This window comes from Paramormyrops kingsleyae, chromosome 24 (genome assembly GCF_048594095.1).
Source record: "Paramormyrops kingsleyae isolate MSU_618 chromosome 24, PKINGS_0.4, whole genome shotgun sequence".
NCBI classification, from domain to species: Eukaryota; Metazoa; Chordata; class Actinopteri; order Osteoglossiformes; family Mormyridae; genus Paramormyrops; species Paramormyrops kingsleyae.
The window spans coordinates 23,962,092-23,986,041 of record NC_132820.1 but is presented as its reverse complement, the minus strand read 5'-3'; the positions used below and the strand labels follow the sequence as shown (position 1 = coordinate 23,986,041).

At 42.4% G+C, this 23,950-nt stretch overlaps 1 long non-coding RNA gene and 1 pseudogene across 1 annotated transcript; one reads left to right on the top strand and one right to left on the bottom strand.

Moving 5' to 3' along the window:
- Positions 1–7,828: 7,828 nt before the first annotated feature.
- LOC140582432 (uncharacterized) lies at positions 7,829–9,378 on the top strand. The gene is made up of 2 exons (XR_011985402.1): positions 7,829–8,147; positions 9,129–9,378. It is a non-coding gene; the product is annotated as an uncharacterized lncRNA (long non-coding RNA).
- Positions 9,379–22,215: 12,837 nt separating this feature from the next.
- LOC140582577 (U2 spliceosomal RNA) lies at positions 22,216–22,395 on the bottom strand (annotated as a pseudogene).
- Between the last annotated feature and the right edge of the window lie 1,555 nt (positions 22,396–23,950).

The window sequence follows — 23,950 nt, the reverse complement described above, 5'->3', positions numbered from 1 at the left end:
CCATGCAGTGTTAATTTAACACTGGCACATTTGCTGTGCAGAGCAGGAGGTGATGGCAAACACAAAATGAATTCCAGTTAGGAAAAAACCCAAGTGTCTTTGATACAACATATGTTAAATCTTAATTCTTCTTCTACAACCAACATGAACATTTACATTTTTTTGGCAGTGTTAGTGGTACTGCACTATTCACATCATTTACTGTCTTAACTGTTGCACTGTTTACATTAACTAATTCTGTTTACATTTATTGTATAAACAAAGTTGAATCTCAACATTGAATCAATATGGAAATATTATGTAAACCAACACTCTGATAACGGTTATTCAATGTTGAGAGACAACGTTGTAACAACATCTTTACAACAGAAAATGCCTGCTGGGGAACTATTACCCATAAAATAGGAAAAGGGCAATAAGACCAGCAAATACAATTATACACCATTTAAACCTAATTACAATTATATGGTCAATAAAACAATTAAAATGTCACCTTCTATGCATGCTATTAAAAAGTTAAGACCTTTAACCCTCTGGAGTCGACGGCATCGTCGGCAATGCCGTGTATCTTTCTTGTGTATTTCAGTTCATGACTCGCTGAAATCTTATTATAGAAACATGAAAAAAAAATGCTGACTAAATCTGTAATCTGCATTCTTTTCAAAACGTCCATTGTCGGAAGTATTAAACTTTTAAAAATTAGGTTAAATCGGCAAAAAAGTAAACCATGTCACCTTACTTTGTTTTACCTGCATCGGGGGTGTGTAGTACCACTGTCACCCGAAGATCGCTATTCACATTCTAAATAGCCACATTAGCGCGTATTCAGATCGCATTCGCATGGTAATTTTTTTCTATTTTATTTTTTAATTTTTTTTAATAAATATTCCCTCCTCCACCCCCCCTCTGCGGAGGACTACTTTATTTGTATTTATTTATTTATTTTATTATTTATTTATTTTTTATTTTTATTTACTTCCTCGAAAGAAGGGGGGGGGGACAAAGGAGAAGAAGGGGGGAAGAGAGGGAGGGAGAGAGAGGGGAAAGAAAGGGAGAAAAGAAAAAAAACAAAACAGATAATCTGCTTCCATGTCTGCTAAAAAGAGAAAGACAACATACACTCACCTAAAGGATTATTAGGAACACCATACTAATACGGTGTTTGACCCCCTTTCACCTTCAGAACTGCCTTAATTCTATGTGCCATTGATTCAACAAGGTGCTGAAAGCATTCTTTAGAAATGTTGGCCCATATTGATAGGATAGCATCTTGCAGTTGATGGAGATTTGTGGGATGCACATCCAGGGCATGAAGCTCCCATTCCACCACATCCCAAAGATGCTCTATTGGGTTGAGATCTGGTGACTGTGGGGGCCATATTAGTACAGTGAACTCATTGTCATGTTCAAGAAACCAATTTGAAATGATTCGAGCTTTGTGACATGATGCATTATCCTGCTGGAAGTAGCCATCAGAGGATGGGTACATGGTGGTCATAAAGGGATGGACATGGTCAGAAACAATGCTCAGGTAGGCCGTGGCATTTAAACGATGCCCAATTGGCACTAAGGGGCCTAAAGTGTGCCAAGAAAACATCCCCCACACCATTACACCACCACCACCAGCCTGCACAGTGGTAACAAGGCATGATGGATCCATGTTCTCATTCTGTTTGTGCCAAATTCTGACTCTACCAATTGAATGTCTCAACAGAAATCGAGACTCATCACACCAGGCAACAATTTTTCCAGTAAACCCTAGAAATGGTTGTGCGTGAAAATCCCAGTAACTGAGCAGATTGTGAAATACTCAGACCGGCCCGTCTGGCACCAACAATCATGCCACGTTCAAAATTGCTTAAATCACCTTTCTTTCCCATTCTGACATTCAGTTTGGAGTTCAGGAGATTGTCTTGACCAGGACCACACCCCTAAATGCATTGAAGCAACTGCCATGTGATTGGTTGATTAGATAATTGCATTAATGAGAAACTGAACAGGTGTTCCTAATAATCCTTTAGGTGAGTCTACAACATCTGTACTAATCACAACGACCATCAAACGTTAAATGTTGTTGAACAGCACACACAACCAGCATTACAACACATGCCCAGAAGCAACAGTCGGTCAAGATAGTGTGTGTCCGTGAGCACGTGTCTGTGAGCACCTGTGTGCACACCTGTGTGTGTCAGCGCACTGGTGTTCCTAAGGTTTCTCCATGTAAATGTCTAGTAGTGTGTGTGGGGAGCCACAGCCCCGCCCACCCAGGACATGAAGCCAACCCGGGCCTCCAAACATCCAGAGGCCCCCCAGGGCACGGGAACCCCAGGAGGACCACCGCAGGGACAATTGCAGCCCCCACCCAGAAAAGGGCAGAGGAGCGCTCCGGAGGGGGGCCATCCGGCAGCCACATCGCAGGAGCCCCAGGGCGCCGTGGCGGCGAGCATGCAGGCTCCGTCGGCGGCCGGCCACACCAGGGCAGACCGGACCCCGGGCCCAGAGGTCCAAGGGCCCTCCCACCCCCCAGCCGGGGCCCCGACCAAGCCGGAAGGACCAGGCCCCGACAGGCAACCGCCGAGAGTGAGCCAGCACACACCAGAGCATCCAGCCCCAGACATCGAGAACCACCAACACATTGGCAGCTGGGGCCTCATCCACCGGCAGGGAGTGTGGCGGGGGGCAATAGAGCCTGAGATGTTATTTCAGGTGGAGTGTAAGACCCAACCTGACACATGCATTTAGACAAACAGGCGCTCACATACACAAGCATACGTTCCCACCCTCATGCGCACATAAACAAATGTTCACCCATTCGCCCAACATGGAGACACACAGAAATGAATGCCGTACACACACTCACACTCCCCATATATACTCTATACTCCGAGATCCAGGCACCACCACCCCCAGAGGGGCAATCTGTCACCAGACCCCAGAGATGGATCCCTTTTTTTTCCTCTGGCGTGGGGACAAGAAGACCACCCCGGACTCCACCGCAGCCGAGAAGCCCACCAGCCCAGACCCCAACCGGACGGCCAGCTCAGATTATAAGAGGAAGATTGAGGAACATCTGGACAGCAATAACAGCAGGCAGGTGTGGATGGGTGTCCAGCATATGACCAGCTATAGGACCAGTACCGGTGATGTGGGGGGTGATCTAGCGCTGGTGGAGGAACTCAATCACTACTTTGCCCGGTTCGAGGTGGACCACCCAGAGACAGACGGACTCCATTCAGAAACCAACAATAACCCCATCTTCACAGTAGGGGAGCACGAGGTGAGACACACGCTGAAGACTGTCAACCCACGGAAGGCAGCTGGACCCGACGGCATCTTGGGACGCGTGCTGAAGGATTGTGCAGACCAACTGGCTGGGGTCTTCACCAGGATATTCAACCGGTCTCTGTCCCAGTCCACTGTACCGCTCTGCCTGAAATCCTCTATCATAGTGCCTCTGGCCAAGAAACAGACCATCACCAGTCTTAATGACTACAGGCCAGTTGCACTGACTCCCGTGGTTATGAAGTGCTTTGAGAAGCTACAGGTAGTCAGGAACCACATCATGTCATTCATTCCTCCTATGTTTGACCCACACCAGTTTGCCTACAGAGCAAACAGGTCTACGGAAGACGCTGTGACCACTGTTCTCCATACTGTTTTGTCGCACCTGGAGCTGCAGGGAAGCTATGCACGGCTGCTCTTCATAGATTTCAGCTCTGCGTTCAATACGATCCTCCCCCACACTCTGATAACCAAACTGAAAGACATAGGACTTCCACACTCCACCTGTCGTTGGATTAAGGACTTCCTGACTGACCGCACTCAGAGGTACGGTGTTCATTTTAGGACATCCTCAGGTCTTATGAAAAAAACCGTCAGACTTCAGACAAAACGGCATCAGACATCGAACTCAGGCAAAACGGACTCGGGTGTCAGGAAAAAAACCGTCAGACTTCAGACAAAACGGCATCAGAACAAACGGACTCAGACAAAACGGACTCGGGCGTCAGGAAAAACACCGTCAGACTTCAGACAAAACGGCATCAGACATCGAACTCAGGCAAAACGGACTCGGGTGTCAGGAAAAAAACCGTCAGACTTCAGACAAAACGGCATCAGAACAAACGGACTCAGACAAAACGGACTCGGACAAAACGGCATCAGAAAAAGCTTAATTTTTTTTTTTTTTAATACATTTAATATAAAAATGTAGAACTATTATTGTTCGCTATTTTCCTTAGATTTATTTTTTTTCCTGACATTTGTTCAAGATGTCATCTGGCAAGGAATGCTCCAACTATGGCAGTTTGACACTGGCTTTGTTTGAAGCTGTTATCACAGTGTAAAATCTAGTAGTCTGATAGCAGAGGTGGAAAGAGTGCTGAAAAATCCTACTGTCACTACCTGTATATATTATTATTATATGATGTAAAGTTACTAGTCCACTAAGTTATTGAGAAGAAAAGTAGCCTTTTGAAAAAATGTTGAAATAAAATACATTTGTCTTACTTATGTGGTAATTATTTTTAATTTTGAATTTGGGGTGTAATTAGATTTAAATCCCATAACATGTTTGGCTGGTAGAGGTGGTAATAGAAAGGTGGTTGTCACATTTAATTTTGTAGATGCAATGATAATGTTGTTATTCAACCAGGGATTTAAACAAAGGGAAATTAGCTGTGTACTGGGCTCACAAGGACATCAAGTTAGGTAAGCCTACATTTAGAAAAGTGTGTTGCTGTATCAGCATTGATATGACACATCTAGCGTGACCACCTAATCCATGTCAGGAGGGACACTATGAGCTACTCCAGGTTTTACAAATACTTTAAAACTGAAAGGCTCCTTGGCTAATTAGTTCTTCTAGTTCTAAATAATAATTTTTGTGCTTTTACTGGTTTGTTTCCTTCATTCAAAGACTCATCCAGCTGTTTCACATTAACATTACTGACACATGCATGACTGAAGGAGACTGACCAATCAGCACACAGCAAGAACTCCTTGCTCAAGTGAAATTCAGGTCCTTTTAATTGAAATGATTGAAATGGTAGTTTGCAAACCCTGTCATAGCTCATAGTGTCCCTCCTGACGTGGATTAGGTGGTCACCCTAGACACATCTCTGAGACTGGACAGGATGTAGTGTCTTTTGATAAAAAAAAAAGTCTATGTTGTGGTTGGTTTGTGGCATAACAGTGAAAGACACTTGAGAAGAATTTTAGAACGTTTGGGGTTGAAGCGGAGATGCCCCCAGCGACCTGTCACTGAAATCCACAAAGCTTTTTCTTTATTTGAAGCTGCAGTAGCTTTTTGGCTTTTCCAAAAGCCTGTGCTGCACCTGTAATGCATATATATATCGTACCTGAAACCTATGCAAAGTGACTACTTCTCACAGTAACAATAGTAGAACTCACAAATGGGAATAATTTGGGCTTTCCATACTGAAAAATGCATTGGCACTCCTTAAGCTGGAGTCATCTGCAATATAAATGGGACAGTGCTTTGTAGAATCCTACTACTGCCACAGACGTCTCTACAGTAAACTTGTGAAAATGTGTTGTCTCAAGGTAATACATTTGCTTGTCTGACACTAAATACTAACCAGATCATTAAATTAGGAGTCAAAATATTTTACATGCTGTGCAACAACCATCACTAGAAAAGCCTACCTGTTTTGTCTGCTGTCAATAGCTTTTTCACGTTGGTATCAAAGCCTTTTTGAGTAAGCTCACCTTCAAATAAAATTTTAAGAGGTAAGGAGTGAAAATAATGTCCCAGGTAGCATTCCCATATGGGGCCCATATGGGAAAGACATGGGCCATCTGGGCTGGCCCAGCTCACATTTTACCCATGTGGGGCCCATATGGGCAGAATCTGGGCAAACCCATATGGGGCTGAACGATATGGGCCCCATATGGGCAGGATCTGGGCAAACCCATATGGGTGAAATGTGGGCTGAACGATATGGGCCCCTTATGGGCAGGATCTGGGCAACCCCATATGGGTGAAATGTGGGCTGAACGATATGGGCCCCTTATGGGCAGGATCTGGGCAACCCCATATGGGTTAAATGTGGGCTGAACGATGTGGGTCCCATATGGGCAGGATCTGGGCAAACCCATATGGGTGAAATGTGGGCTGAACGATATGGGTCCCATATGGGCAGGATCTGGGCAACCCCATATGGGTTAAATGTGGGCTGAACGATGTGGGTCCCATATGGGCAGGATCTGGGCAAACCCATATGGGTTAAATGTGGGCTGAACGATATGGGTCCCATATGGGCAGGATCTGGGCAAACCCATATGGGTGAAATGTGGGCTGAACGATATGGGTCCCATATGGGCAGGATCTGGGCAAACCCATATGGGTTAAATGTGGGCTGAACGATATGGGTCCCATATGGGCAGGATCTGGGCAACCCCATATGGGTTAAATGTGGGCTGAACGATATGGGTCCCATATGGGCAGGATCTGGGCAACCCCATATGGGTTAAATGTGGGCTGAACGATATGGGTCCCATATGGGCAGGATCTGGGCAACCCCATATGGGTGAAATGTGGGCTGAACGATATGGGCCCCATATGGGCAGGATCTGGGCAAACCCATATGGGTGAAATGTGGCTGAACGCAATATGGGTAACACGTGATTTTGTCTAAAAAATTACTGCTGTTATAATTGTTCTGAACACGCATACAATTGCTTGATTCTTAATATTTAATTAAGTTTCTGAGTGGAAATTTGAAACCCCCAGAATTACACGAGAATTAACGTCCCAAATGTTGAGCTCCGGAATGCGATCTTGAAAAGTTCACACCAGGAATTGATTTATTTATACCTAGTCCTGATAAGATTGTGGAGAATAAAGGTGGACAGAGTGGAAAATGAAAAATAAACATATGGTTCTGTACTGTGCTTTACTTTTTGGCTTTGTCCTTTACAGTAACTTTTTTGGAGTACTGAATACAGCAATTAATGTTATATATTAGTTATTCTGTTTTTGCAGTCATAAATGTACAGTATACAAATATTTTTGGTAGACGACCATACTCTTTTTACTATAGTCTTGCAGTTTCTAATTTACATGCCAGCAACAGTTTTGACTTATATACAAATATTTGACTTGTATAGTGTTTTCAATTTTTTGCTGTAGTGTGTAATGACCATGTTCATTAGCGTTTATTTAACCGACTGGCTTGATGTGTGATCTGAAAGCAGTGTTTGCTTTTGAGCAAAGATAATAGTTTTCAGAAGATTGTTTGATTTTGCAAGACGAGTGTAAGGTATTGTGAGTTCAGCTTGAATTTTAGGATTTGTGCTTATAGTGGTTTGAGAAAAAGAGAGGAGATTTTAGGAAATGTGTTTTAGCAATTCAGGAAAACTGTAAAATGTCAAGGCATGTCAGACGACTTTGAAAGTGGGTGATAGGCCTCAGACTTGATCCAGAGGGTTACAGTAAATACTTATTATTCTGTTTCTTTTATGGTCCTCTTTTTGTATCTGCTACTATGACAAAAAAAATCCCAGTCTATCTACCTAGTGCTGCTTCATTATTCCATCCTCTTTGTGCAATGTACAGTACTGTCAGCAAAACAGCATGATACTACCACCACCATGCTTGACCGTTGGTTCAGTGTTCTTAAGTTAGGAAAACAACCTCACCCTAACCCCTTCAAACATATCTCTTTTCATTGTGGCCAAGCAGAGATGACACATTCACACGTCATTGTCTCTGCCCCCCCAGCTCCCCCGTGAATGTGCAGTCACACGTCATTGTGACTGCTCCCCCATCCCCCATCCCCCGTCTCCCCCCCAGGGCGCATTTTAATATAGGCTACAGCTTTTGATAAGATCTGTGTTTTAGCTGATAATTACATCTAATGTTAAATCAATATTTTTATTTTTTTTGATAAACATCATAATAAAATAGGAGTGAATACATTTTAAAAATAACATACTTGAAGACCACATACATACAGATTCATCAAACAAGTCATCAAACAAACAGTCAGAAAACAGGCACCTTTTGAAAAGGCCTGGCGGGCTAGAGCTGTACTGCGCATGCGCGATACATTCCAACGGTTATTTCACCGGACGTCCACCCGAAAAACTCCACAGAAGTTGAAAACTTTCCCGGTGCGTTTTAGGTAAGTAATTTTACAGTTGATTGTTTGATTGAAAAATACATTATAAACAGAGAGTTATATCAATTTGCATGCATCTGAACGTTCTTATATTTTTAACTACAGTTTCCAACTCAAATGCTTTTTGAGCATGTATGCGCTTTATTTTAAATTTACAACATTGTTTAATGTATATGACCGCCATTGTGTGTGTGTGTTTGTGTGTATATATGTATTAAAACGCCGTCTAATCTATACTGTGATAGATGTTAAAGTATAAAGTACAATATTGTAGTCAGATCAGTTTAAAACATTTGTAACCATTTTTTCGTAACATCATGTAAAATGATGATTATTAAATTATAACTCAATTCAGCGGGAGAACAAATGTTATTTGCCAATGTAATCTAGTTCCTTTTTGATAATTATTTCAGAACGTCCTTTTTAAATGCACATGATGGACATATTGCATGTATCAAGCATTTTCCCAGCGCCTTGCTTTAGCGTCTCTCGTCCTTCACCTTAACGGGCCTGGGGGAGGGGTGTTTTAAAAGCCGAAACCTGTTTGCAAAGAAACACCATAGAGATGCGTAGAAGCATGGGCGTAAATTACAGGGGGGACTGAGGAAGAGGAAGGAGGGTTCAAATTTCCCAAGGATTCAGCTTGCACTACGTTATCAGGAAGACTATTCCATACTCTGACTACACGCTGTGTAAATTAATTGGCAGTCTGGCAAAGTTTTAAATAAATTGAGAAGTGGTAATATATTTAACATTAGTTTTTTTCAGTTTTAAATTTGTTTATGCTCTGCTGCTCCCAGTACAATAAAAATGCAGATATTATTGTATTTTTAGGTTGGTAATTGTTAGGTTGGTGATTTTAAACTTGTACTCTGGGATTGACTGATATAGTAATTTGATTATTTTTAGATAAACAGATAAAATATCACTTACTGCCAAATGGAATGCACAAATTTAATTAGATTATTCCTCACTTTTTTCCAGGTGCTGTGTGGAAAAATTCAAAAACGAAAGAGGCTACAAAAGATGAGGTGAAAGGAAGCATTACCTCATTCCTCTACAAAAAGAGACGCAGACAAGAGGCAGAGCAGAAGAGTGGCCCTTCCAAACAGGGGAGAGTGGAATTGGTGGACTAAGAGGTTTTTTTAATTTGTAAAATAAATGTAAACTGGTTTTTTATTTAATTGTGATGTCAGTGTGTGATTTTCCTTAAATAAATATTGCATAAAACTGATTTTAGGCCTATCTGCTTCTTTACTTTTGGTTCAGCCACAGTTTAACTTATCAGTTTAAGACAAATCCCACATCCTTGCCCATATGGGCTGGCCCACATTGTGCCCAGGTGATGTGGCCCATGTGGGGCCCAGAGAAATCCCACATCATTTGCCCATATGGGCTGGCCCACATTGTGCCCAGGTGATGTGGCCCATGTGGGGCCCAGATAAATCCCACATCTTTGCCCATATGGGCCCCAGATAAATCCCACATCTTTGCCCATATGGGCCACAGATAAATCCCACATCTTTGCCCATATGGGCCCCAAATAAATCCCACATCATTTGCCCATATGGGCCCCAGATAAATCCCACATCTTTGCCCATATGGGCCCCAGACAAATCCCACATCTTTGCCCATATGGGCCCCAGATAAATCCCACATCTTTGCCCATATGGGCCCCAGATAAATCCCACATCATTTGCCCATATGGGCCACAGATAAATCCCACATCTTTGCCCATATGGGCTGGCCCACATTGTGCCCACATTGTGCCCAGGTAATTGGCCCATGTGGGGCCCAGCAATAACCCATACCGAACCCATTTGGGTTTTCTGGGCTGGCCCACATGGGGCCCATTTGATTCTTGGGTGCAGATTTTGATGGGGCCCATATGGGCCAACCCACATGGGCCCCATATTTTGGCCCACATTAAGCCCATATGGGGCCCATGTGGGAATGCTACCTGGGGTAGTACTAAGCAGTAGTCACGAGGTCTTACATCTGATTTACCTTTGATATTCTAAACACACACACAGAGACACACACACACAAATTAACGTTAGTGAAACCTGTTTATTATAGCTTGACGGCTCGACTTTTCTGAAAAAAGCATTTGCAACTGTAAACATGAAGACTGTCATTCTTACTCAAGTGGTAATCTGTACAGTCAATTAGATAGGAATGCTTAATTATCAAATTTAAATTAGCCCAGAACATCCTGTTAGCCTTATGAGGCAGTTTACGTCGATAGCAAGAATGTGCCAACATTAGGCAGAATAAACAGTCGTTACCGTTTTCGAGGTCTTTTTTAAGATCCTCATAGGCCTTTACTTTGTCCATAACCTGACAAATATACGGATCGTCAATTAAACTTAACATCATTGCCACTACTTAAGCTAGCTAGCACGGATTCGGTCCACAAAATAACATCCAAATATTACAATTTTGAAATATAATAAAAAGCTAACTCTCTTCATCATCCGCTGTCGTAGCTTGATGACGCTTCATCAGGCTTTGAGGTCGAAAAAATTTTTTAAAAGTTTTTTCTGATGCCGTTTTGTCCGAGTCCGTTTTGTCTGAGTCCGTTAGTTCTGATGCCGTTTTGTCTGAAGTCTGACGGTTTTTTTCCTGACACCCGAGTCCGTTTTGCCTGAGTTCGATGTCTGATGCCGTTTTGTCTGAAGTCTGACGGTTTTTTTCCTGACACCCGAGTCCGTTTTGCCTGAGTTCGATGTCTGATGCCGTTTTGTCTGAAGTCTGAGGGTTTTTTTCATAAGACCTGAGGATGTCCTAAAATGAACACCGTACAGGGGGTTAGAGTGGGCCCCTACTACTCCACACCCATCAGCATGAGCACTGGCTCTCCACAGGGCTGTGTGCTGAGCCCCCTGCTCTATACCCTATACACCCACGATTGCATTCCTGTCCACCACAGTAACAACATTGTCAAGTTCGCTGACGACACCACTGTCATAGGGCTTATCTCGGGGGGAGATGAGTCTGCCTACAGGGACGAGGTGGAAACACTGTCAGAATGGTGTAGTAATAACAACTAGCTCCTCAACACAGCAAAGACGAAGGAACTCATCGTGGACTTCAGGAAAAAGGCAGACAACATCCAGCCACTCATCATAAATGGGGACTGTGTGGAGAGGGTCTCAAACTTCCGCTTCCTGGGAGTCACCATCAGTGAGGACCTGACCTGGGGGACACATACTGCAGAGGTAGTGAAGAAGGCCCAAAAAAGACTCTACTTCCTGAGGGTTCTTAGGAAGAACAACATCCCAGAGAAACTGATGGTGTCCTTCTACCGCTGCACAGTAGAGAGCATCATGGTCTACTGTCTCTGTGCATGGTTCACCAGCTGCACAGCGGGACACAGAAAAGAGCTTCACAGGGTTATTAAGGTTGCTCAGAGGATAGTTGACTGTCCTCTCTCCTCACTTGAAGAACTTCACAGCTCCTGTTGTCTCAGGAACGCAAAGAAAATTCTTCAGGACCCATCATACCCAGGACATGTACTGTTTGAACGCCTACCCTCAGGCAGACGTTTCAGATCCATAAAAACCAAAACAAACAGACTGAGAAACAGTTTTTACCCCTCAGTCATCACCATGCTGAACACTGCTAAGTGGTCAATTTGAGCCAGGGCACCGTTCATGTTTACATTACTACAGTGTTATTTTGTTTACATTACAGCCTTATGTTTCATGCCAAAACTGGCTAAGGAAAAAAGTGCAATATGTAGTTTGTTTGTTACTGTTTGTTTGTAGGTACGAAAGAAAGTAGCGTTCAGGCTCTTTCAGAGTGACTGTGTTTTTATTTTGCACTGGAGAATTGCACTTTAATTTCGTTGTACAATGTCTCATTGCTACAATGACAATAAAGATTCTATTCTATTCTATCCTATTCTATTCTATTCTATTCTATTCTATTCTTCTCAGCCCCTGGCTCCAGATGGCGAGCAGAGAACGGGGGTGTGAAAAGACCCCATGCTTCCCTCCGCCCACTCAGATGTGGTGTTGGTGTGTGTTGTTCTAAAGTGCTTTAAAACAGGGGAAGGGCATGGTGCTTGTGATGTATGATTGAGACACAGGTGGTCACGGGAGGACAGAGGAGGAATACCTCCCCTGCCCCCCAGCGACGCACATGCACCTCAAAGCCCTACATGTGTGTTGGGGTGACGGAGTAGATTTAGTAATTTATAAACACATTCATAACTAATAATAATGAATCCATAAAGTATTAGAAACATGGCTATAATTATTTATCAAAAGGCATAACACATTATACCCATGTGTATTATGCATTATGAATGATTTATGAAGCTCTCATCTGGAATGCACTATAGATGCCCTCATAATGCATTATGATGGTCGGAATAATACAGCTTTCTACTGCATTACAAAGGTATCTATAGTGCATTATAGACGAGAGCTTCATAAAGCAGTCATGGTGCATAATAAACATGGCAATGTGTTATGCCCTTTTAGAAATATAGCCATGTTTATAATGCTTTATGAATGCATTATAATGCATTGTCAATGTGTTTAAAAATGACTAAAACAAAAAAAAATCATTTATGGTTCTGCCTGTGATGCTATCAACACTCAAGCTTTTCTGGTCAGTGCAATTTATAATTGTTCAGACAGATAATAGTCTACCATGTGAGCGATGCTCAGGTCACTGATCAACACAAGTTTGTCAGAAACGGACTGACAAGATTTTTTAACGTTATGACAAAAAACTATACACAAAAATATGAAAAACGATCATGTCCATTCATTATCCCGTGTGCCATTTTACTACAAGCCATGGACCCATAGGCTATGCGGCAAACCTAGCTTCAGCCTCTTACCAAGTGAGCGATGCTAGCTAATTGGTGACACAAAATTACTGTCAGTACCGTGGCGACAAGATTTTATCATACAACAACATAAAAACCACACACATAATCAAATAACGGTCATGACAATTCATTATTTAGTGCATAATTACAGGGAACGTACGAGAGACAAAAGTCTGTCAGTTCTCTCTCGTCAAGTGAAATGGATGCTAGTGATAATGTTACTATAAGCGAGCTGTTATGAAAACACCTGGTGGTATAACTGTAAATTTATCCTGTAGTTCTACATTTATCTCAAACGTGTCATTCTGACACTGATATGTCTTCAAGCCATCATTAGTGGCTCCCTCATCTGGCCTCAGTAGTGGTTGCACCACAAGTGCACATTAGTTCCGTCACCCATCCCATCCTCTTTTGTCTCCTCTCCATCTCCATCTTTTTTTACACCCTCCTCCTCCGTCACCACGCGTAGTCTCATCTGTAAGCCCAGCCCCAAATCCATCTTCAGCTCCGGCCATGGTTCATCCCACCCCTCCGTATCAGGTTCCAGCGCAGGCTGCAGCCCCCTCATCTCAGCTGGTTACGGGTCCGACACCTCCATTTATGTCCCCTTCTGTTGCTTTTGAAAAAATGTAAAGATTCAATAAGTTGCATAACTATTATCTTAGCAACTACCCTAAAATGACCTATGAGGCCAAGTGCTTTACTTACCATTGGTGTATCCAGTTTTGGAGTGAGTTTTTAAATGCAATTTCCATCTGCAAGCAGGGGAGGGACCAAAACCTAGAGGCTCACTACTCGTATGGTGACAATTGGGTTGATGAAGCTGAGGTGATATTTCCTAATGATGCGCTGGACCAGCTGAGTGCCATCCCTGGGGTCCTGGAGTTGGCTGTGGAGATGGGCTATCTGTGTGATGTAAATAGTTTTTCATAAAACTTGTAAATAATTAGGTGAGAGATCTCACAAGTACTTATTATAAGATAAGATTAAGATAGTTTAACCTTAACTTATCCTAAGTTTGTATGACATAAGATTAGAATAAGATAAGACTAATATAGGTTAAGATAAGATTTTGTATAACATAAGGTAACATAGAATAAGATAAGACTAATATAGAGTAAATTAAGATAAGGTTAAGATAAGATTGTGTAACGTAAGATAACATAGAATAAGATAAGACTAAGATAGGGTAAGATAAGGTTAAGATAAGATTGTATAACGTAAGATAACATAGAATAAGATAAGACTAAGATAGGGTAGGATAAGGTTAACCCTTTCAGGCTCAAATTAAGTTTTAGTAACAGGACAGGACAAAGTCCTGCAGTGGTACTTCTGAGTAAAAAAAACTCATAAAATATGTATGTGGGGTAATAAGGTAGTTAGTTTTTAACTGTTGCAAATCAGCAACGCCTGCCTTGAGAGGGTTAAGATAAGATTGTATAACGTAAGATAACATAGAATAAGATAAGACTAAAGATATAAATAAATGTGGATTATTTTGCATTTGGTTTGTGTCTGTGTGGTTATTTAAAACATTGTGAAGTTTGAAACAAAATTTGATTAGCTTAAATAATGATTGGTTAAACTCATGTACATGTAGAGAATTGTAGTGGACTTGCTATTGAATTAAAGGTTTCTTCAGTTCTCAAGTGCAATGCAAAAAACATAGAGGGGCAATTCATTAAATGATGCAAGCACAGGGACATGTTTTTGGTGTTAAACCCAAATTGCATGACCATTCTGCCGCAAATACAGGCCTTTAAGGTTAAAGGTGCCATCCAACTCTACTTTGAAAACTTGTGAAACTGATAAAGTACATATTTCTTTGTTTTCTGCACATGCGTCCACCAAACGGAAGGGGCCTGAGAGTGGCATTAAGAGTCTGCAGCTGTATATTATTATTATTATATATATAAAATTATATTTATATTATAATATTTTATTACACGGCTCTCTGGAATGCTTGATTCTGATTGGTCAGTTGAGACATTTGCAGGTTCGTTCTTTTCAAATAATAACCGCTCCAAAGTAATAACACATAGCCGGTACTACTTGTATGTTTAAAATCCCTCCGCGCCAACAAAGATTAGGCTACCGTTTAAAAATGTTAATTTAAAACAAATATGCCAATAAAATGTTTCAAATTCATATTCATGTCCAGTTTTTTTCCTTATGTGGCAAGTAGCCGTGTAATAAGCGGGATAATGTACAGGCGTCGGGTCCTGATCACACTGTCGGGGCTTATTTCTGCGATAACTACCGGCTGCCTGTACATTATCCCTTACATATTATATAAGCTAATTTCCTAGATCCTTAAATTTACAAGCAATCATTTGAAGAGAGAATGAACCTTTACTATGTGAGAAAGAGAAGTGCTCCTCCCTGCTTTATCAACTTAAAACACATAAAACATTCTCCTTCACCTTCCCCCTTATACTACAAGCCTTCCATTTCAGTTTAGCTGATTCTTAGCACAGCTGACTAGTAAATTTCTGTGCTATATTGCCAGTAACTCACTAGCAGTGTACTGATTTTTCAGCTATGCCCTTGTTTGTCAAAGTTTAATTATCATTAATTTCCCCCACAAGGATTGTTGATGTACCGCTTAAATAATCTCAACCAACATATTGGAATATTCTTATGACAAGAGAACCTATCGTGTTAGATGGCATAATTAAGTTACAAAAAAAGCAGTCGTGTGTGTAGAAAAGAATCTGCTGTATCGATTTTATATAACTAGGAAAAAAATCAGCGTGTAATATTTCAATTAAATGTCCTTTTTATTTATGACATAGTTTCATGGACAAAGAGCAAGTCCTAAATGACCAACAGCAAGCAGTTATGAAACAGGAAAAAGAGAGAAAGAGTCCGACGGAGTCACCACTAGATCCAGTACCAGGGGGGTCAGCCACGTTTCCGTGAAACGTGATATATTGCAGTTTCTTGCATCGCGCTGGAACCCCAACCTCGCTCTTAGGTCACCTAGTTTAGACTGGACGTTTGCGAGCGGGACTCTGGGCAGGGGCGGGCGATGTGCTCGTTTCCTCAGTCTGTTTCGGACGCCGGCGTGTGTCCCACAGTGCTTCTTTGTTCGGCGCCGCGGGGTCATGCGGCCGTGTCCTTTGTTTGGTTTGTTTTACACAAACGTAAAAGCATGGACTATACCCCTAAAGGGAGGCCTTATTGAAATAATATGGATCATTTAAGGCCTGCATTCAAATATTACATTAAAATGACTAAATTAAAATTATTAAGTTTACCCATCTTTATCACTCTGCCTTAAACAAAGGAGACGCCCGAATCTCCTCGGTATACAGAGTACACTTTAGATGGGCAGTAAGTGCATTTCCCTGCCACTCCAGGGAAGCCGGTGTGGATGTGCAGGCTAGCTGTTTGGTCCCTGTTTCAGGTTCATGCGGCAGCATCTGCAAAGGCGGCCTGCTTGTCGTGAGTCTGGCCTTTTCCTATTTTTCTCCATCTTCTTCTCCACCCGTTTCTTGGCAGCCACCAGCTCCTTCTGGAAGAATTCTGTCTCTGCAAATTCATCTAAGGCCATTTTGGGGTTAGAGAGCCCCTCAGCAAAAAATGTTACGTTTGTAACCAAAAATCAGGTAACACTACTTAAGGCCATTGCTTTAGCAATTTATAAACACATTCATAACTAATAATAATGAATCCGTAAAGTATTAGAAACGTGGCTATAATTATACCCATGTGTATTATGCATTATGAATGATTTATGAAGCTCTCATCTGGAATGCACTATAGATACCCTCATAATGCATTATGATGGTCGGAATAATACAGCTTTCTACTGCATTACAAAGGTATCTATAGTGCATTATAGATGAGAGCTTCATCAGGCAGTCATAGTGCATAATAAACATGGCAATGTGTTATGCCCTTTTAGAAATATAGCCGTGTTTATAATGCTTCATGAATGCATTATAACGCATGGTCAATGTGTTTAAAAATGACTAAAACAAAAAAAGATGTTACCAAAAATCATTTATGGTTCTGCCTGTGATGCTATCAACACTCAAGCTTTTCTGGTCAGTGCAATTTATAATTGTTCAGACAGATAATAGTCTACCATGTGAGCAATGCTCAGGTCACTGATCAACACAAGTTTGTCAGAAACGGACTGACAAGATTTTTTAACGTTATGACAAAAAACTATACACACAAATATGTAAAACGATCATGTCCATTCATTATCCCATGTGCCATTTTACTACAAGCCACGGACACATAGGCTATGCGGCAAACCTAGCTTCAGCCTCTTACCAAGTGAGCGATGCTAGCTAATTGGTGACACAAAATTACTGTCAGTACCGTGGCGACAAGATTTTATCATACGACAACATAAAAACCACACACATTATCAAATAACGGTCATGACAATTCATTATTTAGTGCATAATTACAGGGAACGTATGAGAGACAAAAGTCTGTCAGTTCTCTCTCATTCAACAAGTGAAATGGATGCTAGTGATAATGTTACTATAAGCGAGCTGTTATGAAAACACCTGGCGGTATAACTGTAAATTTATCCTGTAGTTCTACATTTATCTCAAACATGTCATTCTGACACTGATATGTCTTCAAGCCATCATTAGTGGCTCCCTCATCTGGCCTCAGTAGTGGTTGCATCCCAGAGCCACCAGCAGCCTGCTGGTCTTGGTGGCACCCCAGTGTTTGCTTGTAGAGGAGATGCTCAGTGGCAGTGATGGTGGGAGTCCCACATGAGACAAGATGAGCACAGAGCTGTCCAGCCCATTGTTGCCAATGGTCACATTCTACCAGAATGCCCTGACACTAACATCCAAACATCCCACGGACCCCAGCTATCCACTGTAGGGAAACTGAATAAGAAGCCTTTACCTTGGGCAGAAAATGCTTTGTTTGTGTAGTACGTCTTAGTGACAGAGTACCAATTAAGTTGGAAAATATGCAGTGAAATATCTAATGATATCTGAACATTCAAACACAGCATACAATTCAGTTTGCAAATTTAAACAATTCTATTTAAAAGAACAGTTTAATTTCAGAGCCGATGGCCATGTGACCATGAAATGAAATGCCGACAACATTCCTGGAGCCTTCAATTTAGCATACACAGTGCCCTCTACAGGATTCTGTCGAAACCGCATCCCCTTCAGCCTCGTTCACAAAACGTGCGAGTTGTTTTCAGCATACGTTTTTCTTTATAAATCCCAAAATCCTCTTAGATACGTACCTATGAATGTTTGGCATCTTTTTCGGTCACATGAAGCCTTTATAAATGAATTCCCGATTAATGCCTCTACATGGCTAGTGTTGTAATTGTATCATTAGAAACACATGAAAACATCTTAATTGTGTTAAGGTATGTAACGGTATAGTCACATGACAAAAGATAACTTCGTGACTTAGCAAACTGCATGGTAGTTATATTACTTTAGTGTTGCTGCTGTGACAGTGCCAGACAATACAACTGTCTAATTGTACCTATCAGCGTACCTATAAAATCACCCATTCATTGCGCCACGGTAAGGTTGGATGGCGTTACATCATAAACAGGAAATTAGGGGAACATGCTGCCTTTATCCATTAATATTTTCACGCAAGACAAAGGTAACGAGTCCGTTGAAATTTCAGTACCTTGCGTTTTTTAATTTGAAATGGTAATTAGTTACATTACTCCTTACAGACAAAAGTAGTGTAATTACAGTAACGCGTTACTACCAACATTGCTAGGTAGTGTGGGATTCAATAGATTTATAAAGAACATACAATGAATAGAGGAAAAGGAGAATATAGCTTAAAGCAGGGCATGATGAAAGGGGGGGGGGGTTGATTCTAGAAAATGCAGTTAACTGAAACGAGAACTGACTGGCACCGGCAGGGCAGGGGGACCTAATCGGAACAGATAGAGGGAGCGACAGAAAACGTCAGCGGCCCCTTTATCTTTTAGCCTTCCAGAAGGACAAGTACTAACCGACTAACTAGAGCAAATGTCAAACATGTGGTTGTCACGTAGACGGAAGGTACCGAGAGAGGGGGGAGATGCCCAAAGGGCTTTAAAAGGGAAACAGCTGATACATATGGCAGAGCTTCCTCTTGTACGTGCCGAATGTATGTCAGATGGTCGCTCCCGGATTGCAATCTGTCAGAGAATAAACTGGTGACCTGCAACTTCTCCACGTGTCAGCTGTGAATCTCTTGACCCAGTGGAGACGGCGTACTCCAACACTCCCCAGCCACTCTGAAGCACTGTGCAGATCAACCATCACCTGTCTTCACAGATATTTTCAACCAGTCACTGGATCTTTGTGTCTTAAATCATCCACAATAACACCTATTCCAAAGAAACCCAGAGTCTCTTGTCTCAGTGACTACAGACTGGTGGCTCTCATATTGGTGGTAATGAAGGCTTTTGAGAGACTTGTGCTGTCATACCTTAAAACCATCACAGACCCATCGCTTGACCCCAGGCTACACTCTGCCTACAGAACCAACAGACCTGTGGACAATGCAGTTAACACTGGACTCCATTTCTTGCTCTGACACTTGGAGTGCCCTGAGACATATGTTAGGATTCTGTTTGTGGACTTTAGCTTTGCATTTAATACTATTCTATCGGAGCTAATGCGGACTGAACTCTCACAACTGTCCGTGCCTGATCCAAAATAACATGTTATAACCACGATGGCCCAGTTTTACGCTACAATCATTGAGTCCATCCTCACCTCCTCCATCACAGCCTGGTTTGGATCAGCCACTGAACGAGACAAGGCCAGACTGCAATACATCATCCACTCAGCAGAGCGAATAATCGGCAGTAACCTGCCTACCCTCCAGACACTGTACTGTACATCACCAGAACCAGGAAACGGGCATACAAAATCTTTGAGGACCCATCTCACCCTGCTCACCACATCTTTCAAGCCTTACCCTCCAGGAGAAGACTCATGGCAATCAGAACCAAGACCACAAGACACGCCAAGAGCTTCTCCCCTCAGGTAGTCTCTCTCATTAACCAAACCAGTCTCTGAATGGACGTTCAATTAATTGTCAGCTGCAGTGAAAATTCCACCAGCATAACCAGTGAACAACTGATAAACTTCCTCTATGATCATATTCTGCACTCTTGCACATTATGCACACATACTGCAAACTCTGTATACATATTGCACTCTTGCACATATAGTTGACTTGGCTGCTACTTAATAACGGCACCATTTAAGAGCCCTTTAAATTATTATGCCATTTATATAGTTTATATTCATACTACAATAATTACTATGTACACACATATATAAATATCATAATACCATCATCACTGCCATTAATAAACTTAATTATCATATAATTATCATATTACCAAATTGCCAGTCTATTGTCTATTACCTTTCTGCATATGTCTTTGCTAAATGATGTATGTTCTTTGTAATGTCATGTAAAAGCACCACCAAGGCAAATTCCTTGTATGGAAACATATCTGGATTCCGATTCTACATCCTTCATCAGGACTAGAAAACTTCCATCCAGCGTTGCATTTCACTTTGACGCTGTCGCTTTTGAAACACTTTTCTGTGATCTAGCTCTTGTTTTGGTCACCGGCTATCATCCAACAAAAGGTTCATTTCAGCTCTCCTAATCTGACATAAACCACACTCACAAACACTTTCGGGTTACTGTGCCACCGGGAAGGGATGGACTCCGGTCAGGATGGGTTTCCAGCATTTCCTATCCTGGCTGTTCTCTTTAGGGACAAACACAAGAATGGAGTCTAGTGATCACACCGGAACCTGACTTACCTGAACGGAGATGTACGGAGCAGACTCTCATATGCGCGGGGATGCTCTGGAATGCAAGGTCTTTACGCCCCACCGCTAGAAGCTACGCCATCCGACGCCATTTCGTCAACTATTCCACTTTTGCCCTTTGTCTTTTAGAATCCGGAAAGGAGAAGAAACGTGTACTGGTCCTGAAGACCGAAGAGAGACCCGAGTCGATATGGGGCCGCCGCTTAGCGGGTCGCCGTTAGCCGGGCCTCCGTGACGCCCCCGCGCAGAGTAGAATGCCCAGGGGCGTCGCAGTCACCGGCGTCCTCCCTGTCCTCCTGTCCTCTCAAAAAACAGCAATCATTTAAACAAACATGAGGGAAAATTCAAAAGGCAAAGATGAAGTCATGCCTTACCTCAGCACAGCTGCCCACCGCACAAACGACAGCGTGTCACCTTACTTAAAAAAAAAAAAGAAAAAAGAAAAACGGCGGGAAATGGGGGCCGCACACGGACAGGGCCCCTCCCTCACAGCACATAAGAACATAAGAACTATACAAACGAGAGGAGGCCATTCGGCCCATCGAGCTCGCTTGGGGAGAACTTAACTAATAGCTCAGAGTTGTTAAAATCTTATCTAGCTCTGATTTAAAGGAACCCAAGGATTCAGCTTGCACTACGTTATCAGGAAGACTATTCCATACTCTGACTACACGCTGTGTAAAGAAGTGCTTCCTTAAATCCAGTTTGAAATGTTCTCCCGCTAATTTCCACCTATGGCCACGAGTTCTTGTATTTGAACTAATGCTGAAGTAACTATTCGGTTGAACAGCATCCAAACCTCTTAGAATCTTATATACCTGGATCATGTCCCCCCTCAGTCTCCTTTGCTTGAGGCTGAACAGATTTAGCTCAAATAACCTTTCCTCGTATGACATTCCTCTAAGACCAGGAATCATTCTTGTGGCCCTACACTGCACCTTTTCTAAGGCCGCAATGTCCTTTTTAAGATATGGTGACCAAACCTGCACACAATATTCTAGGTGAGGTCTCACCAAGGAATTGTATAATCTTAGCATTACCTCCCTTGACTTAAACTCCACACACCTGGAGATATACCCCAACATCCTATTGGCCTTTTTTATTGCTTCCCCGCACTGGCGAGAATGAGACATGGAAGCATCAACATACACACCAAGGTCTTTCTCATAATCAGCTACCTTTATTTCAGTAGGTCCCATAAAATACCTGTACTTTATATTTCTGCTCCCTACATGGAGTACCTTACATTTGTCTATGTTAAATTTCATCTGCCAGGTGTCAGCCCAGTCACTAATTAAATTTAGATCCCGCTGTAGCTGCTAATTAGCGGCTAATTAGCTGGCCATCCAGAGGCACTCAGTCTATTAGTCACCCATTCAGTCAGTCAGTTCTGCCTTTCAACAACAGGGGGCAGTAGAGGTGCACCGTTCCTGGAAGCACTGCAATACAGAGTCGATGCCTGGAGCAGACGGGGCAAGCCCCACTTCCGGCTCCCTGTTTCAAAAATCCGTTTAATATGCAGTGTTGTGCCTGAACAAGTTCATTGAACGATCGTTCATGAACTCGTTCATATTCTGGGTGAACGTGAACTGAACGTGCTGTATATCTGCCTGATGAACGTGAATGTGAACGCGCTCATTCCGGCGTTTATGAACGTCGTTCTCTCGTAGTTCAATTTTGTTCTAGAGAGTGCCAGATTTCCATGGAGCCAGGCAAAATCCCAGCTATAATCACTGACTGTACAATATCTAGGCTACAACCGCTACAACACAATCTAAAACGGGCTTTATTATATAGGGGGAAAGACCAGATCTGGCAACACCAGCCACCACAGAGTCGCACCGCGCATGCGTCATTAAATTGCGAAGGATGAATGGAGGCAAAATCCGATGAAGGCAGCGGCACTACTTCTGTCTCAATGATGAATGAAACTTCATATGTCCACCTAAAAGAATTCTTTGAAAAGGTCAGCGATGATCCAGGTGGGAAAAATCTTACCTTTTTGTGTAAACTGTGCCTGCCGGGTCTCAAGAAGCAACTCCGCACATCAACAACGTCAACAGCAAACTTGAAACGGCATATTGAAATAAAGCACCCGTCTAACCTTTTAAGGTATGTGCAGGTCACTAATGTTACGTGCCGCTGTTTGACTCCGCCTCCACATCCGGACTCCGGCCCTTCTGACAGCACTTCGGCCTACCCAGCTCCTCCTCCACGTCCGAACCCCGCCCACGATGCTTCGCAAGATCGGCCGTCACTTCCGTCCGGCGGAAGTGAAAAGCCGGACGGGAAGATCGTTCAGGAGCTTTTGCTCGTTATTGGATTTGCCTTTGTTTTTGCATTATTGGATAGATTATTGTGTATGACGGTTTTGGTTTCTTGGTTTATGATTCTTTGCCTTACCCCTTTTCTGTACTTTTGCCCGGTCTGCTTGATTTTCTGGTTATCGATCTTTTGCTTGCTTTTGGTTTACGTCTTCGCGCGCCCCTCTCACTTTGACGCTTTACTGTGTGTATGTTTTGTTAGCTTGGTTGGTGCTTAGGGAGTGATTGCCGGTTTTGTTTGGAAGTTTTTGTGACTGTTTTTGGATAGGGAGTAAGGGTTAACACTTGTTATTTGGTTTTCGCACTTAGTTAAGCTAGAAAGGGGTTGTGTTTGGTAAGTGGGTTTTGTTTATTATTTTGGCAATAGTCACTCCTGAGTTTTACGCACCTGGATCATTTGTTCTGTGTCTGTCCTGCGTGAATAAAAATATAAAAAGCTATAAAAATATCCCCTTTGTCCACGTGTGTTCCCTCGTACACCACACCCTGTGTTCCCCTCGTTCCCCTTTTCCCTTTCCCTTCATCTGTTACACCCTAACCCCTAGACAGGGTCGTAACACTAAAAAATCAAAAGACACGGCAACGGCGTGCCAAAACAGATCCTGTTCTACCACCCAAAACCAAATAACGGCGTACAGTAACGGCAGCTCCGTTATCTCCCAGCCGCAGCTGGACAACCTGGTTTTGCAGTATATTGTTGGAGACCTGCAGCCTTTGAGGAAAGTGGAAAACCCAGCTTTCATAAACTTAATAAAGGGGTTGCAGCCATCCAAAAAGGTGACATCAAGAAAAAAAGTACAAACACTGCTGAACAAGAAATTTGAA